The sequence below is a fragment of the Panthera uncia genome (genome assembly GCF_023721935.1).
Source record: "Panthera uncia isolate 11264 chromosome A1 unlocalized genomic scaffold, Puncia_PCG_1.0 HiC_scaffold_17, whole genome shotgun sequence".
Taxonomy (NCBI): domain Eukaryota; kingdom Metazoa; phylum Chordata; class Mammalia; order Carnivora; family Felidae; genus Panthera; species Panthera uncia.
The window spans coordinates 21,198,148-21,218,277 of record NW_026057577.1 but is presented as its reverse complement, the minus strand read 5'-3'; the positions used below and the strand labels follow the sequence as shown (position 1 = coordinate 21,218,277).

Below are 20,130 nucleotides of genomic sequence, written 5' to 3'. Positions count from 1 at the left end.
GCCATCAAAAGATGGCTGGAAATAGATGGGTCTGAAAGAGCTGGAAAAGGGCACACACAGACTGAAAATTCTAAGGTCCTCCTCTGTGTCTCTGCATCCGCTGGCAATCATCCATTGGGTAAAAATCCGCCTGGATTTCAGTTTTTGCTGTCTTTTTCCGAGCACAGCCTACTCACTCCAGGCCCACGGGATGAGTGATGAGGGAGGTGTCCAGTGGAGAAAGGCTGCCAAGCCTTGCAAATGAGTGTGTAGTTAATACCGAGGCCGGTTACTTTCCAGATGCTTTCACATACACGAAGGACGCTCGGTGAATGACGAGCTTTTAACCTTGCAGCTGGTCATTTATTTTACTGATTAGGACGTGCCACTGTCTCTACTTCCAGGTGATTGTTCACTGAAGGCAATGGAGGTCTCTTGTTTACTAATCTCCAAACTGTGCAGGGTGCTGCTGGCTCATTATTGTGTTTGATCCTGCCTCTGAGTGGCAAACATTCGTGGATAATCGCTTTTGATCCTTCTCACTTTGTTGTGTTAGAGAAAACCACAGAATATTTTAAATTCAAGCATTCGCCGAGGGAAAACAAAAATTACGTGTGTGTTTCAAGAAGACAAATGGAACCGAGGGGTTCCAACACAGGGCAAACCCAGTCAACAAAATGCGCTTTCCAAAGTAACATACGGAGCAATGAACCCCCAGGTAAAAAATACTCCTCAGCGATGCTTTCTGTTAGCCAACTGGGCCCTAAGGACCACACACTTCTACTTAACAATTTAGCATTTCATTGCTGTATTTATAATTTACTTAATTTCTACCCCTCCCTTCATGTAAACTTTAATAAAATCAGGGATTTGAACAAAATCTCCAGGGGTGTGTACTTTCAGAATTGGGCAAAATCCCTTTGTTATGGTAGACTCAGAATAATTGTTTCATTCTCTCGTTGAGAGAAAGCCATGATTGCTTAACCTACAGTGGTGCATAATATGGTAAATCAGCTTAATGATGTGTGAATAAAACTATATTAAGAAAAAAGGGGCTTGTTTTCCTCGATTCAAAAGGGCCGAGAAAAAAAAAAAAAAAAACAACCATTCTGGGTGCTTCAGGGAGCTGGAAAATCTATACCACAGAGTTCTAGGATTTTTGTTTTCTTCAAAGCCTCAGAGCAACACGAGAAAACTGAAGTGTCTTGGACAAAAGGCAAGCACATGAATAACCCACTGGGAGTGAGCTCTCAGCTTGGTTTCATATTTACACATTATAACCGGGAGTTAAAATTTTAAAATCCACAAAAGAACCAACGTTGGTTTGAAGGGATGGGCTCAGGGGTTGCAGGGAGAGCAGTCTTCCCCCTGCTAACAACATGAAGTCCCAGTGTTCGCTGCAGTTGTCATAACAACTGTTTTTAAATAAAATTTGCAGTATTCATCAAATATTGGCATCTGAAACCCCGTGCCACGTAAAAATTATTAGCTATTCGCATCTCCATAAAATGGCTTGTGTGGCTAAGGGAAGAAAGAAGGTGGGATTCTAAGTCACAGCATAGAATGGTCAGTGAAGGGGGCAAGGTTTACGAAGAATGCCCATCGTCCCAATTTGCTCCTCTAACTTTCCCTCGTAAGCCATCTCCCACCCGGGCAGACTGGCTGGTGGGCAGGGGGTAGGGACAGGGCTGAGAGGCAGGTGCCACCCTAAAAATGGTGCAAGGTGCTGTATACTAAATGAGAAACCCCAGTAGCTGTGATTAAGAGATTTGATTTTAGGGAAATGCATCTCTTGGAACCGCTAAATTCCAAAACTCCTCTCTCCTATCGGTTATTTCCTAAGACTTTACAGTAAGTTTGTAAACATTGTAATTCTTGCACATGAAAAATTCAAGCAATACAAAGGACTGTATAATGAATCATAAGCCCCTCTCCCTTCCCAGACTCCCTCCAAAGCTACCCTTGATACTAGGCTCTATTCGTAGGCAAACGTGCATTTTTATTTTCATTCAAATATTTGGAGTAGTATACATACTGTTCTGTAGCTGGCTATTTTCACTTAACGGACCTTGGAGAATATTCCGTATCAGCATGTTGAGAGAACTGCTTTATTCTTTTTCAAAACTACGGAGCTCTGTTCCTATTGGTTGGTATTTGTATTATTTCATTTGTTTGTTTTGCCCCTGTAAACAGTGCGGCGACAAGTATCTTTGTCCTTTTTTCTTAAGTGGCCTAGCCTTCTCATGGGCTTCCTCGGCTTCCTTATTAATCCTCTCCAGCTTTCTGATCCCCATATTCCGACCCGAATAATCTATCTCCGTGGCGGGATCGATCTTGTCACACCTCAACACTTCTCCCATCACACACACAGAACATATCCAAATTTTTCAGCACATAAAAATACTCCATGGGGTCCCATCTGCCTTTGTAGTCAGACCACCTACCACCCACCCCCCCTCCCGCCCCCCACCAAACATGATGGATGATGCCCTTGCGGAAACAGGAATTCTGAAAATGTTTTCAGCTTTCCCATGGATCCATTATCCTGGCATTACTTACCTTTTTTCCTTCCACAACTTGTTGGTTGTGCCAGGAGTCACGTTAGGTTTGACAGTTCTGAGCTAGGATCCTTCAGGGAAGCCGTATCTAACTGCTTCCCACCACAGGTTTCCACCTGCTGGTCCCAGATGAGATCCACCTGAGACATCAGCAATTAGCAGACCTGACGCTTTTTGTATGAAGTGGAATCAATGTGTTGCTGGCTAACATTTGCCTCTTGACACCTTGCCTGAACCTCAGATGTTGCTTTTGCTATGGCCTCTGCCACCCGTTAGATACCATAATCGAACTGTGTGGCATGTAAAGGAATATTCAGATAAAAGTTCTTCCCCAAGGCCACTCTGGTTCCTACTCCTATGCCTTCCCCTGATCAAAGATGCAGGCTCATTCCCCGATTCTTAAAAGTTAGCCTTCTGGCTCACTTTCAGTCTGACGATAGCTGGCATTTCCATTCTTACCAGTCAGCAACTTTCCTTCCTCCAAACCCCATCCTTGGTATTGTTTTACCCAAGTGAAACATCGTATCTCCTCAACTCTAAAGTAGGATGATATTGTTCAGCTGCTGAAATGCCATTTCAACCCTACAAAGATACTGGCACAGGAAAAAAATACATATTTGTTCCTCGAGGAAGGTTCTGACAAACACAAGTAACAGAAATATGCTAATAGGGGATGGCTCCCTGTTCCTTTTCCGAAGTCTAACATTAATGCAGGCCACAGACAACTGAATTGAGGAACACACATTTTAAAATGTGATTGGGGCTAACTGGTATACCAGTCATGCATTGTGTTCAAGGGTACAGTTGACATCGATACAATGCCAAGGATAAGCAGGAAGATCTTTAATCAATGCCATTTAAAATGAATATTGGTTCTGATTCCTCCTTCCTCTCCACAAACATTCACCGGGAAAGAAGGGGTAAGTATCTCTTCAGAGCGAGGTCACTTTTATGGGCAAATGGATGGACAGACTATGTGTCGTGATGAAAATAATAAGTGAACTCTGCTTTAAAATGTCCCCCGTGGGACCAATTGTTAGATTCATTTGCTTGCACTAAAGCATTGTCTACAAAAGAGCAATATTAAAATATAAACATCTCTCTTGGCAGGGGCAGCCATACACGAAGGCAAAGAGACATTTGTATTATCTATACATTTGTATTTAGCAATTGCCGCTCTGCTCAAGATACTTTAAAGTGGATGTTTAAGTACGAAAAAAATAAGACATCATTCCTTTAAGAAACAAACTGCTGTAGAAAAGAATATTAATCAGATACTGTTATGTGAAAGGAAGCTGATTATAAATGTGCTTTAACACGATCTCACTTTTACAGATGAGAAAATATGCAAATGCCAGACCTCTTTCCTCCCTGAAAAAACTGGAAGAAGCTTCACATTGGTCATAGTGCTGATACCTAAGTGGTGGAATGTGGGAGATTTGTAAATCTTCTTCCCGATTCTTTTTATAAAAAAATTTTTATGAACATATTTTTATGATAAAATGTCCATGAAAGGTATAATTATATGTACATATCCGTGCACTTTTCTGTATGTGTCTTTTTGGGAATCAAGGTTTCCCATTTCTAAGTGTTTCTAGGTTTAATTAAAGCACACTCTCAGTGGAGATGAGCATTTAATGTGAAGGAGAATGAATAAATGGGATTTGAGAGGGAGAAGGATTGTACAGATCCTTTCTCTCCTGATAGCTGCAGCATGTGGCCTGAGGGAATTTTTTTTTTTTTTTTTTCCTAGAAGCCAGATGAATTCAGGGCAGGTAGTGTGAGCAGAAAACGCCCTGGGAATGCTCCGGGTATGCGCGGGCACACCTTGCTTTCTTCCTGAGGAGTTCCATGAAGGAACTGCCAATAAAATTGGAGAAAAACTGCCTTCCTAGGTTTTGACATCTAAGCAAAAACTTCCTGAGTCATGGGAGTGGCTGTGCTGGGTTTTGAGCAGCATAAAAATGGAGGGAAAAACCAAAGTTCTCTCCCAGAAGCGAAAGGGAAAAAATAGATTCAATACTAGTTTAAAGTTGACGCTTACGTGATAAACTTACCGCATTACACCTACGGTCAGTTGCGCAGAAACTTCACTTGTATGAAGATGATCAATATTTACTTTTTAAATTAACGTGTGGTGTCTGATGAGGGGAGAGCATACTGAGTCGACCCCGGATCTTTCTCGATACGCAAGGCTACACAGCCTCTCTTCCCTCTCGCGACCCCCCTCGCCTCCCCTCCCCTCCCCTTCCCGGGATCCTCTCCTCCACGAGGGCAACAGAAAACAAAGACTCTGCCGCAGCTGTACTGCCCCGGTGAGGCACGCTGGTTTAATTGCATTGGTTTATACAGACTGATCTAATCAAATCAAAGTGCAGGCTTTTAAAGCCTTTCATTTCTACACTCCAAGTGCATCTATAATTAAAAGGGAAGTATTTTTTTTTAACTGCACAGTAGTTTTTAGTTTATAAAATGCTTTTTAAATATTTTCTCACTTCATCTTCAAACCAACTCAATTTAAGTAGCAACTTCAAGGGGCCATCTCTAGCTGCTCCGTGCTCAGAATTCTTCCTCCCACTTCTTCTGGTAACATACCTCAGTTTCCCTTGGATAGGGCACGCCTTTCCTCCTTGCATGTGATTCAGATGAGACTTTCTCCCCTCCCCAAATCCAAGTGGGGACATGTGACCTGGGCTTAGGCAAACAGTGTGTTCCCCCCCACTCCTGGCCCCGGTGATAGGTCCGGAATGGTCACGTGACTTAGATCGGTCTGCTGGATTAAATTCCGAGATATTGGTAAACCGAGGAGATGTAAGATGAAAGCTCCCGGCCATCAATGTGATGAGAAAAGTTGCCTGTAATGGGGCCAACCCAGAGGGAAGCAGAGCTGAGACATCGAGAGGCACAATGTCCTGATGAAGCTGTTTAGTACCTGAATCGTCCACACCTGAAGCCAGAGATACCGTTAGACCTTTCAGTTATGCAGTCCAGTGACCCCACTCACCCTCTCCCTCATCCTGCTGGAGTCGGGTTTGTGTCACTCACAATCAAGAGTTCCAGCAGATACAGTCTCTACTCTTCACCAACTCTCAGAAAAGTGGGGCCACTTGGTCCACACAGCCCCGTTCTGAAACACCACTGGTCCCCTGAAGGCCGCTACCTGAACTGCCTGTTAGTTCTTAAAAGAAAATGAGTATTCTAGAAGGAGGTGGCTGGTAAGTCACAATTCATGAAGTATGAGTTATCACAAATTTATTAGCAGCTATTAGCTGAGATCCACTCACTGAAGCCACACGCATTAATGGGCAAGTTCATAAGGGGATCGAATTCTGATCAGGAAAAACCCATAGGTTAGAATACAGACAGGTTCCAATGACCGGTGCTCAGTTCTTTGCCTAATTTCTTAATCTTCTGAACCTAAGTGTCCTATATAAGCAGTAAGTATTAAGAAAATCAGTATTTATTTTTTAAAGCATGATGTTTGAAGAGGGGAAGGCACCTTTAGTTGACCATAGACCTTTCTTGATATGTAAGGCTAATGTTTGTGATAATGATATCCTAAGACTTGTGATATTTTAACATAAAATACTTAGCACACTCCAGGGCACAAAATAGATTCTCAATAACTTGATATGCTTTTAATAATTAATTGAAGAGGAGATACCCCCAGGGGGACAGTCTGGTCAGCATGCTCTGACAAGGTATAAAGCCTCTAAAGAAATCAAGAACGGAGTGGACCGCAGGTCACAGAAAGAATGTAAGGAGGCAGTAAAGATAAATATGCTGGAATCTACCATTTTTCCTGGCGCCAGTACTGCCAAAGAATATTCTTTTGGATTCCAAGACAAGCCTGGATAACAAACCATCCCAGTTTGACCTGGACTGATGTATTTCCTGGAACTCAAGACTTTTAGTGCTAAAACTAGTGAAGTCCTGGATAACCAGGTATGAATTGGTCATCTTACCAGCTACCACACTGCTACATTTCCTGAGCAGTGAAAGCTCCACAGCCCAGAAGCGGAATTATCTACCAGGAAGGGCATCTGACCATTCTATGGTGGAAGACCAATGGCTATCACCATTCTATGACCTTATGGCAGAAGACCAATGGCTATCACCATTCTATGACCTTATAGCAGAAGACCAATGGCTATCACCATTCTATGACCTTATGGCAGAAGACCAATGGCTATCACCATTCTATGACCTTATGGCGGAAGACCCAATGGCTATCACCCTACCACACTCCAAGAGAATCAGTGCCCGAAGTGTCAGGCAGGAATCGCAGAGAGAATGAAGCTACCAACGATCAGTTCCCTTACTCTATTTAATCCTTAAATGATTAGGGAAAAAAACCTAAAATCATTTTTAACAGTCTCATATTTCAATTATCAAGTGCTGAATTAAAATGGAATGCAAACACTAAAATTTGACACACTGCTAAAAATGAACATGTCTAAAATATTAATAACAACTCTAAATGATTTATAATGCCCTCTTGGGCATATTTTATGATTTATTGATGTCATTTTAGCTGCTCCATGGGTGACAGAGTCACCTCACTGTGTGTGCGCTCTGGCAGCTTTCTAGGCTAGTTATTCGGAAAACTACACGTTCAGACCTTGACTGCATGCACCAGACTGTAGATGATATAGAAAGAGTAAAGATGTTAATTTCCCCCATAAATCAGAGAATTGTGAGGCTAAAAGGGCTTTAAAACTGGTTGCTTCCTGTTTTCTCAACTTCAAACAGGGGCATACTGGAGCTATCCTCAATGAATATGAATCTCACAACCTCCCTTATTAATTTATGATGTCTGTCTTTGTTGACAAGAAATTCTACTTTAGATCTAATCTTGTTACCCTTTCTGCATCAAGTGAAGTCCACTTTCTGGTGAGCTTTGCACCATGGTTTCTTTGAGAGCTCACTTCCTTTCTTTGACCTAACAATGCACTTTTCAAATCTTTCTGCCCATCCCACAGATATTATTGCCCAGCCCTCCACCTTATGAATTACTTCTAGTCTCTCCCCAGACTCTTTTTTGGTACCCAGTCCACTCTAATCGAAGTTGAATTTCTCTTCCGTTTCCTTCTTCTCTGACATCGTCCCCATCTCTCAGTTGGTGCTCCCTCTCCAGAGACTGAAAGATCTCATCCATCCCTCGCATGGCCAGACTTTGTTATCATCACTGACACATGTCTAGACACACATCTAAAAAGCAATGACATAGGCCTGTAATTCTAGGAAATGTCCCGCATTTAATAACGACCAGTCCCTTCCCCTCTTGCCCTCCTTCAAAACTCCAAAGCCCTCCACATAGGGATATTTAAAAATGGGGAGCTTTCTGAGAGCCCATTAAATTAAATCATGTTTATAACTGCCTGTCTCCCTATTTGAAATTGTAATCAAGACCCAGGACTCTGTGTAGTATTAATAAACTAGAAAATAAACAAGCAAACAAACGAAAAGAAACAACCAAAACCCAACCATCAGAGTCTTACTCTATTTATTTTTCTATATCCAGCATGTGATTGACTTTGTGAACTCTAGTTCATTGTTGCTGACTCATGTGTATTTTTTCACCGGAGACATAGCTAGTCACTTCTTATCTTATTTTGGTGACATTTGTTTTTCTTCACTATGTTACAACACTGTAATTATGTAGGCAGCTGCCAACGATCCTCAAATACAGTATGTTATTGCTGAAGTTAAAACTCCAGCAAACAATTCACCACAGGAACCAAAGGCTACATAGAGGCACGGTATATAAATCTGCCACAGTTCTTCTTTATCGCAGACATTGAGAAGAGGTGATTATGCCTATAAAGATAGAAGTACACAATGGTCACTCAACATGCACTTGTTTATTGAGTGACTGTGTATAACTAAGCACCTGTCTCGTGGTGAATGTCCACTGAGTACCAGACTAGGCTTGGCCAGGCACCAGTTGAGGGTCAGGAACTTGGATTAGGTTGAGAGGGAGGTCTCCCTTGAGCAGTGGGAGCTGTTGGTTGGGAACTCTGGGGAGAGGCTCCAAGATGTCTAGGAGACAAAATCTTTACAGTACTGGTCAGTAACACTTGTGTAAACAAAAGGAGAGAGTAGGATTGCTTATGGGAAGCTGTCACACCTGTGACATGATGCCAAGCTGACAAGGTCTCTACCAGCCCAGTGAGGGGCACTGAGCAAAGAGTGGACTTAGAGGGATCAGCACTGGTGGAAGTGGCCAGGCCTGGGGGCCTGAGAGTTTGGCCTGAGCCCCAAAGCTGAAGCAGACTGAAGGGGTGAACAGCGGGAGTCAGCTAAGCCCAGCCCTTGATGCTGTGCAACACATTCTTTCTTCAAAAGGAGTCTGAGAGATGTATCTCTGGGTCTGCTGCTAAGACAAAAAAAGTAAGCAAGAGCCAAGGATCCAAAACTTGGCGAAATAAGTTCAAGCCAAATGAAGGTCCGGGTTAAAAAGGGTGGGAGCCAGTGTTATCGCTCTGGAGTGACCTGAGCATTAGGCTTGACACCAGCTGAAATTTAAGACTTTTTTTTATGGGCAAGAGAAGCCACAGGCGTGGATGGGTCATTCTGGCCGAAAGTGCCAGGGCTATGATGTACAATTAAAACCATATGGAACATTCCCTAGGTATCTTTGCTTTAAGTAGGAACATGACTTGAAAACTTTGGGGAATATATGCCATTTGTTCTACCTTCTGGTCCTTAGTAAGAGAAGCCAAATAGGCATAGATACCACTGTCGCATATGCATGAATGAAGTCGACTGTGGTTGCTAAGAAGGCGGGCTCTGGAATGAGACCATCGGTCCAAGCCCCAGTACTACCACTACAAGTTCTGTGACCTTGAGAAAGATATTTACCCTCACAACCTTAGTTATTATATGCAAAATAGGGACAAAAAACAGCAGCCGTCTCATAGGGCTGTTGCTCAGGTTAAACCCATGTTACTCAAAGTGCGAGTCCTGGACCAGCAGAGTACCGCCATCACCCAGGGTTTTGTTCAAAATGTAGACTATCAAGCGCCATGCCAGTCTGATGGAGTCAGGATCTACATTTTCACAAGACCACCAGGTGATTCTGTGGGCACGTTAAAGGTTGAAAAGCACTGGGTTAATGATATGTTACCTCAAACACTTCCTGCAGGGTTTGCCATGTAGTAACCACGCAACAGATATTACTTGTTATTATTTTTGTTATTATAATCATTGTTATTTTCATCTTAAATCATCTTGGGCAGTCACAGCACTTAAGAACCTGAGCTTTCTAATCTGTAAAATGGGATCATACTAATATCCCACTGCTTGAAGTCCAGATCATCTTTCAAAGCCCTTCCAAACCTAGGAGACCTCTATGATTGTTGCATCATGATCACAGAATGGCAATGGCTAGGATTTGGCCAGCATTTACTAGGTAGCAGGTGCTGTTCTCAGTGCTTTATGTGTTTCATCTTATTTAATCATCCAGCAATGCTCTCAGATAGGATTGTTTTTAATGCCTACTTTACAGATGAATAAACTGAAGCATGGAGAGATCACATAACTTGCTCAATAAACTGACAGGAGTAAAGTCAGAATTTGAACTTGGCAGTCTAATGTGACTATTCACACTCTTATCCTTGCCACTACTGTCCCTGTAGCCAGGTCATCAAGGAGAGAGTTAAACGAAATGAGACTAACTCCAACACAATCAGTGTGATCAGATGCAGCCTTTGACAAATCATGGCTACAGCAGGCAATACTCAGGCTGTGGGTTCTCAACTCTGGCTGCACATTAGAATATTTTTAAGAGTAGAGATTTTTAAAAACACAGACTTCTTAAATCTCATGCCTACAGATTGCTTCAGTAGTTTAGAAGTGGGACCCAAGCTTCTTTTTTTCCCCAAGCTGTTAGAGATTAATCTGATACAGACAGGATTAAAAAATGTATGAGTTAACAAGCTACCAATTCTATGTCCAGTATGTAGTAAGCCAAACTTCTTTCCAAAGTAATTGGAAGGAATAGGAGGAAAGGAAGGAAGAGAGAGAGGGAGAGAAAGAGAAAGGGGAGGGAGAGAGATTTTATATTGGATTCTGCTTCAGTTGTCCTAAGAATTGCAGAAACAAAAGGAAAGCCTAGGAATATGAAACTAATTAAAAAGAAAAGGCACTTAGTAATGTGACATAAATACTATGTTAGCCGTTGTGGATGTAACAATTTATTCATCTCTTTAAGTGCTTTGTGCCTTCCTAATGATGTCAAACTGTAGAAGGGTTAACAGAGATAGTAGTTTTTTGGAAAAGGATGAGTTCTGTATTGGTCTGCAGTGACTCAGTTTAGATACGAAAATAGGTTCTGAAAATTGACCTGTTTGGTCCATCTGATTAGACTAGTTGATGTCCGTCTGATTGGCACTGATTCATCTTACTAGCAAGGTTTAAAAGATGAACAAATTATCAAGACTCCTCCGCCCTTTGGCCAGACTATGTATTTTGGCAAAGTATGTGAAGAAGAGACCCAGTTTCCAAGTAAAGGAACTTCATTTGGTTGGTTATGGAGGTACAAGCAATTCTAACTCCCGCAACACATATCTTTGTGTCTAAGTGGTTTCCTTGGATGAGTTGTAGATGGGAATCCTACATCTCCTGAATCACTGTTACTTAGGGGTTGTTTAATGGCACTGAGTAGAAAACATCTTGGTACCACTTAATGGAGGAATCTATTTCACCTTACCTCCATGAGGGAGAAAACTCTTTCAGCCAAAAGAAAGTGAACAGAACCCTCCACATCACCCAACAGAACAGTGGGAGGGCCATACCACAGCTGGAAGAGAGAAGGTGGATGTGGCACAGTGCTCAGATGAGAAGCAGAGAATGGAGGGATGGGCACTAACCCATAGTTGCTCCCAGGCACACAGGTAGAGGAGGACATGGGTATTTTCTAGAGTATTCCACACTCAATCAGATCTACAGAAACAACTGGTAAGGCCTAGACTTGAAGCAAACAGTAGCCATGACATACATACAGAACAGTCTGAGAACAGCAATATGAGCCCATCCCATAACAAACAGCCTGGGACACTGAAGAATATGGACTGTTGTCGAGGGAAAGAGGAACCCAGGAGAACAGATATACTAACAGAAAATATCCCCTGAGCCACACGTGTAGGAGAGGGAGAAAATTAGCTGAAATTCCACTTGATGACAGCTGGTAGTTTGTTGTCTGTATTGATGCTAAACTCGATAATTAGTTTTAATTTCAGGATTTAGTTTCAATTATTCTCAAAAACTTATTTTATTATCTTTATAAAGCCCTTGGTTAAAAAAGACTCTCAAAAATATCATACAAGATACCTGGAAAAATAAACCCAAGCTGAACATTATGTTAGGATTCTGCTGTGCAGCCTTAGTAAACAGAAACACCTAGAAAACAATGCCTCAAGCTTTATTTTGCTCTCAGTGTAACACATTACATAGCCATCCCTCAGAGGCTGGGAAAGGATAACGGCTTTAGCAAGCAATGTGAAAGGAATCACTGTTTTTTGTGAATAAGGTATTTTGAAGTGAAAAGGATGGAATAACATTCAGACTACAACATACCCATGAAGAATCCTAGATTTGAATGAAGTGAAATCAATAGCAGAAATGAAGAGGCATTTGGGTCCAAAACAAACAGATGAGCATTTATAAATAAAGCTTTAATTAACATTTGTCCTTAAATGAAATACTACAAATTTTACTTTCATCATTAACTTCACATCCCAGAAGTCTTCAGGGATGCATCAAGGGACTAACCAGAGCAGTGAATAATTCATGTGGAAGATAGAGCCATAGATAAAAAGAGAAGAGCAGTTGATTGGTTTTTTTTCCCAAGAAATTGTTAATGTTACATTACATTTTATTGAACCAACCTCAAAAAATAACAGAGCCTGAACATTATTATTGCCGTTATTACCTTTCCTTTCCAAGTGCCATATCTTGTTCTCTCTTGAGTTGATACATTCTGATTAGTTTTGCTTACTTTAGAGATTTGCTTTTTCCAGTGAAAAATGCTTGACTAGAACCTCTCATATTCGAATTTCTTCAAGTTATAACCACTTGCTATCAAACTTAAATAATCTGCCTTATCTTATTGGAATCCGTTTGTTCATTTCCAACCTACACCTTCCATTTAACACATGGAACTGTTCTTTAGTGCCCTTTCTCCCTACCTACAAAGGACAAGCGTGTCTATCATTAGTCACGGTCGTAGCTACACCCCCACATCACCCAAGGAATCAGGGCAGCTGACACAATGTCTGTGCAAACATGGCTACGGGAGAATTGAGTGTGACCAAAAGATTCCCTGGGTCCAATTCACCTTGGATTAAGCTAGGGAACTGATTTCCAGGACCTTGAAAACGGCTGTGATGGAACAGACAGGCCATTTAGTGAGAGACACAGATGTGGGGCCTGGTTTGGGCTATTTGCCTCTTTTCATTTCCAGAAAAGCTTCTGCAGCCAATACTGCCCTGCAAGTCCTATCAGGCTTATCATTGTCTGTTGAAACTGTGTTATTCATCCTGGTGTATGAATTTACAGATGCACCACGTGTTTCTTTTATTTGGGGTTTTTGTTTTATGGTTTTGGTTTTGAGTTTTCTTGTTTTCAGTTATTGCTTAGGGAAACTAAAGGCCAGAGCTCCTTATGCTCAGCTTTAAGCTGCTATGCTTTTCTTCCCTTTGATTTAAAAAATCCAATGTATTCCAAAAAACAAGTTAATGTTTTGAAATGGCTTTTCAAACCACAGAATATACAAATTGGATTCAAATCTATCCTTGTGAGCAGTAGAAACTACTCTGGTTTAACGGGGGCAAGTCGGGGTGGACTTTGGACAAATAAAATTATGTCAGCTCCAATCCCTTCCACTTTTGGCTCCTTCCTCTCCCCAACCTTTTGTCATGACATGCTTAGAAAGAAAGAAAGAAAGAAAGAAAGAAAGAAAGAAAGAAAATAAGAAAGAAAAAGAGAGAAAAAGAAAGGAAGGAAGGAAGGAAGGAAGGAAGGAAGGAAAAAGAAAGAAAGAAGAAAGATGGAAGAAAGAAAGGGAAAAGAAATAAAGATAGAAAAAGAAAGAAAAAAGAAAGGGAAAGAAAGAGAAAGGAAGCAAGGAAAAAGAAAGAAAGAAAAAAGAAAGGGAAAGAAAGAGAAGGGAAGGAAGGAAAAATAAAGAGAAAGAAAAAAGAAAGAAAAATAAAGAGGAAAGAAGAAAGAAAGATAGAAAGAAAGAAAGGAGACAGGAAGGAAAGAAGGGAGGAAGGAGGGAGGGAGGAAGGTAGGAAGGAAGAAAGCACAGGTATCTTAGTCCATTCAGGCTGCTGTCGTAAAAATACTGTAGACTGAATGGCTTAAACATCATTTATTTCTCATAGTTCCGGAGGCTGAGAAGTCCAAGATCAAGATGCCCACAGACTTGGTGTCTGGTTAGATCCTGCTTCCTGATTCAAACATGATCATCTTTTCACTGTGTCCTCACATGGCACAAGGGGCAAGAGTTGTCTGAGGTCTCTTTCATAAAGAAACTAATCGCATTCATTAATGTCAAAAGTTCCAATTTTGTGACCTAATCACCTCCCAGAGGCCCTGCCTCCTAATACCATCACATGGGGTGGGGGTGGGAGACAGTGGGGGGAGGGTCCAGATTTCAACATAGAAATTTGGGGTGGAGTGGGGAAGGACACAAACATTCTGTCCATAACAACAGCTAGCCAAAGTTGCTAGTGTCCAGAGAAGTTGAGAGACAGGGTAAGTAAATCATAATATGTGTAACCAATATGTCTTATTTCAGATTGTTCCTTTTTTCAGTTTTGTTTATTTAAGTAATCTCTACATCGCACGTGGGGCTCAAACTCACGACCCTGAGATTAAGAGCCACAGGTTCCTCCAACTGGGCCCCCCCAGGCACCCTTCATAGACTCCTGAACAGCAGCCAGCCTTGTCCCGGGGGTCCCTGATGCCACGCTCAATAACCATTTTAGCAGGAAATCAGTTTATCTCTTGGAATCCCTTGTCCCCTCCATCCATGTAGAAATTCCAGGATTCTAATGAGTCTCAGGAAGGAATCCTGGTTGTTCTTATCTCACTGCTTTGCTGCTCCAGAAACCAAATGTACTCCCCTGAAGCCAAAGAACTTGGTAAGAGTTTCTGCAGCTGGTTGTCATGGAACAAGTAAGCACACCGAAGGTATACAAAGTTGTAGCTGAGGCCCAGACAGTCTAGACTGGCTTCCTCTGTCTGATGCTGCTGTTTCGCCTGGTGCTTAAGTAGGGTCCAAAGTGATCGCCTGAGGCTAGCCTCCGCCTGTACACTCCCCTGCCCGGGGTACAGTGGTCTTTATAGGTTCCATGGGGGGCAGATTCCAATCTCTTAGGGCTCAGCTCAGTTCAGAAGCTCCATATACCACTTTTCTGCGGCTTCCTACTCCAGCTCTCTAGATTTCACTCCCCAGCCTTTTCCCCATGTCAGGAGTCGTATCCCAGGTGCTGGTGCCAGGAACTTTAGGGACCCCAATTCACCAGATCTCTTACTTGTCATCCCCTGGAAGAAGAGCCTCCTTCCATTTTCAGATCTCAGCCTAGGTTCAGATCCTACCACCAAATAAGTGAAAGGGGAAGAAAAACTCACCAACTGCTATCACAGGGTCTCTAACGCCTACACCCCAAAAGTCTGTTTAGGTACAAGGAAGTTATCTACTTTGATGTATAAAGCCAAATGTGAGAATTTTGAAAGACTTCCCGGGATCCCCTTCATGTGTGCTAAAAATGCATTTAATTATCTATTCACATAAACTAGCAGGGAAAGTGGTTGCTTCTAACAGTAAGGAAATGGGATGGGGGTGGGGGGACAAAGTCAGAAAACAGTTGTTTTTTCGTAAGACAACACACAGAACTTTCTGAATCTTTAAAATATGACCATTTATAGACTTGACAGCATAACAAACAAAAAACTAAGAGTAAATACTACTTTGATACAAAACAAAACAAAAAAAGATTTGCAGAGAAGTAAATCACATACAGACTCAGGAAAAAGAATGGTTGCTTCAGAATTCTCAGCAACCACACTAAAAGCCAGAGGCAATGGAGAAAAGCTTTCTAGTTTTTGAGGAAAACGAGTTTCCAAATTAGAAATCTGTTCCCTTTCAGGGGCGCCTGGGTGGCTCAGTCGGTTAAGCATCCGACTTCGGCTCAGGTCACGATCTCATGGTCTGTGGGTTCAAGCCCCGCGTGGGGCTCTGCGCTGATGGCTCAGAGCCTGGAGCCTGCTTCCGATTCTGTGTCTCCCTCTCTCTCTGCCTCTCCCCCGTTCATGCTCTGTCTCTCTCTGTCTCAAAAATAAATAAACGTTAAAAAATTAAAAAAAAAAAAAAAAGAAATCTGTTCCCTTTCAAACTCACATGTCTTGCAGTAGAATCACGATACCTATAGGCATACAAGGCACATTGGCCAGGTTAGACTAATACAGCAGAAGTTACTCTAGATACTTGCTACGGTTTAAATGTTTGTGTCTCCCCCTCACCGCCCAAACTCATGTGTTGAATTTTTAGAATTTTAGAATTTTCTAACCCCCAATGTGATGGTATCAGAAGGTGGGGGTGCCTTTGGGAAGCGATGAGGACACAAGGTGGAACCCTCAAGAATGAGACTGATGCCCTTCGAAAAGGGCTCCCTTGTCCCTACCACCATGTGAGGGCACACTCAGCAGTCAGCAGTCAGCAAGCTGGAAGGGGATTCTCGTCAAAACCTGACTTTGGACGTCCAGCCTCCCGAACTGTGAGAAATACATTTCTGTTGGCCTTAAGTTTGTGGTATTCTGTTATAGCAGACTATAACAGACTCTAACACACCAATTTAAGCCAAAGGGACAAGTTACAAGATACAGAGAGTGCACAGATTGGGAGAAAATGGACTGTACTTCCAGGACTGAGCCCCCAGCACAGGCCTGCCCACTGAGGGAGTCAGTGCCTCGGACAGAAGCCACCGCATCAGGATGCTGCCATCACCACAGGCGCCAGATCCAGGCTCTGCTTCTGCCATCATCAGGAGGCTGCAAAATCAGATGCTTCAGTCACATGCTGGATTCCAGAACCCTGCTGGGCTGCCTCACCCAGAGATTCCCTGGCCAAGTGGAAGCCTCGGCCCTGCCTCTTTCCCAAGTAATACAGCTGGGGATCCAGATTCTCACTCTGGCACGGATGCAGCTGAGTGGTAGGATCAAAATCACAGGTCTGCAATCCAACAACTGGAGAACGACCTGAACAGGGTTCTTTGTTAAGAATATAGAATTTATAGGGGCGCCTGGGTGGCGCAGTCGGTTAAGCGTCCGACTTCAGCCAGGTCACGATCTCGTGGTCCGTGAGTTTGAGCCCCACGTCAGGCTCTGGGCTGATGGCTCGGAGCCTGGAGCCTGTTTCCGATTCTGTGTCTCCCTCTCTCTCTCTGCCCCTCCCCCGTTCATGCTCTGTCTCTCTCTGTCCCAAAAATAAATAAAAAACGTTGAAAAAAAAAATTTAAAAAAAAAATAAAAATAAAAATAAAAAAAATAAAGAATATAGAATTTATAGGGGCACCTGGGTGGCTCAGTTGCTTAAGCATCTGACTCTTGATTTCGGCTCAAGTCATGATCTCAGGTTCGTGGGATCGAGTCCCGCATCGGGCTCTACACTGACAGCACTGAGCCTGCTTGGGATTCTTTCTCTTCTTCTCTCTCTGCCCTTCCCCCACTTGCACTCTCTCCCTCAAAATAAATAAATAAACATAAAAAAAAAAAAACAAAACAGAGAGACAAGTTGTTCACAGAGTCATAATAGTAAAAGCTCTAGAGGCGTCTGGGTGGTTCAACCAGTTAAGTGTCCAATTCTTGATTTCGGCTCAGGTCATGATCTCACGGTTTGTGGGATCAAGCCCCATGTCGGGCTCTGTGCTGATAGCACGGAGCCTGTTTGGGACTCACTCTCTCTGTCCCTCTGCCCCTCCCCACCTCAAAATAAATATACAAATATTAAAAAAAAGAATATAGAATTTATAACGTGGGAAACTGTTAACAAAATGGGAAGGGGTATTCGAATGTTTGGGGCTGCCTAAATGGCAAATGATCACCACACACACACTTAAACTTAACCTCCTATGGACTCTTTCTTGGGAAGCAGCCAAAAGAGACTGCTGGTGTTTCAGCACCAAACAAGGGAAAGTTTCAAGAAAGAGAGAGATACAAAATTAGGAAATGGGAGGCCTAACACGGGAGGCAGGCAAAAGAAGTTGCCAAGATGATAAGCAGGAAAATGAAGTCTGCACAGAGGGATGGGTATGGGGAAGGGAAAGAATCCGCTAGATTACCTGATGTTTTCAACTCTTATCAAAGTATTCAGAGAATTGTGGGAGGCACAGAGAGCACTGAACACTTGGGGGTGGGGAAGGCAAGTATTAACGCTAAGAAAATAAAAAGAGATCTAAGAAAGGAAATATGAGGGGCGCCTGGGTGGCTCAGTCGGTTGAACGTCTGACTTCGGCTCAGGTCATGATCTCACAGTTCCTGGGATTGAGCCCCAAGGCAGGCTCTGTGCTGAGGGCTCAGAGCCTAGAGCCCGCTTCACATTCTGTGTCTCCCTCTCTCTCTGCCCCTCACCCCACCCTCACTCTGTCTCTCTCTCTCAATCAAAAATGAATAAACATCAAATTTTTTTTAAAAAAGGAAGTATGATCTTAGCATACTATATGTCTCAGGCATGAACAGGGTTTGCACACACATGATACTGTGGACACACCATATTGATGACGGAAGGGATGGTGTATGTACATCAGAAGGCTAGGGTAAGAAGGGAAAAAGGATGCACTGGAAGGGAGAATACAGTGGTGTACAGGTGTGAGCTCTTCATCTTCTAATTTAGGAAGCCAAGCATACTATGTAACTTTTAAAAACCAAGAAATACTAATAAAAGCATGTTACTTAGAATATGAAAATAAGGGGCACCTGGGTGGCTCAGTCGGTTGAGCGTCCGACTTCGGCTCAGGTCATGATCTCACGGTTTATGAGTTCGAGCCCCACATCGGGCTCTGTGCTGACCGCTCAGAGCCTGGAGCCTGCTTGGGATTCTGTCTGTCTCCCTCTCTCTCTGCCCCTAACCCACTCGCATTCTGTCTCTGTCTCTCTCAAAAACAAATAAACATTAAAAAAAATTTTTTTTTAATGTGGAAATAAACACTTCAAGAAGGTTTTTAAAAATTTTTTAATTATTTTTTAAGAAAGGTTGTTTTTTTTTTAAGTTGAAAATTGTTGCCATGGGGCACAATATTGGGGTAGGAAAGGGTGAAGATTGCTATTTTTTTTTAAGTTTATTCATTTACTTTGAGAGAGAAAGAAAGCTTACGTGGGAGAGAGGGAAAGAGAATCCCAAGCAGGGTCCTCACTGTCAGTGCAGAGCCCCAGGCAGGGCTCAAACTCATGAACTGTGAGATCATGACCTGAGTCAAAATCAGGAGTCAGACACTTAATCCACTGAGCTACCCAGGTGCCCCAGAGATTGCTGTTTTTCAGTGATAAGCCTGATAGCATTATTTCACTTTTAAAGTCATATACATACATACATATGTCCATATACATACTTATACATACATGCTCATACATATTAATTAATAATTTTAAATTAAATGCAGAAAAAACACCTCTTGAGGTTCATTTGTAGCCTTCCTCTCTTAAGATTCCTGCAACTGCTGTCTCAGATTCTCTCCCCTTTCTGTTGCTACACCTGCTCATTCTATAAACCATTCTCTACTCCTGTCAAGATGACAAACTACATTAGCCACTGGCTCCTTCCTGAAAATCAACCCTAAAGAAACTACAAAAGCCAGAGGGGAAACTCGAATTTGAGGAACTAACAACAAAGAATAAAATAAAATAAAGCACTATAAAAAGTCTCTGGGAAGTCTGCAGACTCAGGAAACGGATGGGGGCGGGGGGGGGGGGCGGGGTTGGCAGGGACATGGCAGGGGGTTGGTGGGGAGAATGGCTTCAGCCTGGGGAGGGCAGCCAGAGGAGGACAACTTTCTTTTGCTTCTCCCCAAGGTGGACAGTCAGTTTGTTAATCACCACAGAAACTGGCAGCAACAGCTGAGACTGCAGGGGTCAGCAGGGTACCACAAGGGCAGAGCAAAAGCCCCACGGAAGTGAGGAGGGATGAAAAGAGGGAATGTGCACTGACCAGCTACCCTTGGGTATTCACCACTGGATCCCTCCCACTCTGAACCCCCAGGGCAAGGAGAGCAAATCAACAGAGACTGTAATGTTTTTAGAGTCTAGAGCCTGTTTCCCATTTCCCTTAAATAGGAAATACACACTAGAGAAGTTATTTCTGGATGGTGGGCAAATGGGAATGATCACCAACAGTTCTGTGGCCCCAGGACTCTCTTCCCTGGCTTTAATTCACTTATAGGTACATCAATTAGAGTCTGCGCTGGAGCCATGTCCCAATCCATAACCATGTGTACTAACTGGTAGTCAAAGGGAGCAAGAGAACTTGGGGCCAAAAAAGACAAAAAAACAGAAAGAAAAAAAAAACCCAGAAATCCAAGTAAGGATTACA

General features: G+C 42.7%; 1 long non-coding RNA gene across 1 annotated transcript in view; it reads right to left on the bottom strand.

Moving 5' to 3' along the window:
* LOC125934858 (uncharacterized) overlaps positions 1 to 20,130 on the bottom strand; it is a 69,911-nt gene that overhangs the window by 40,369 nt on the left and 9,412 nt on the right. The window lies entirely within an intron of this gene.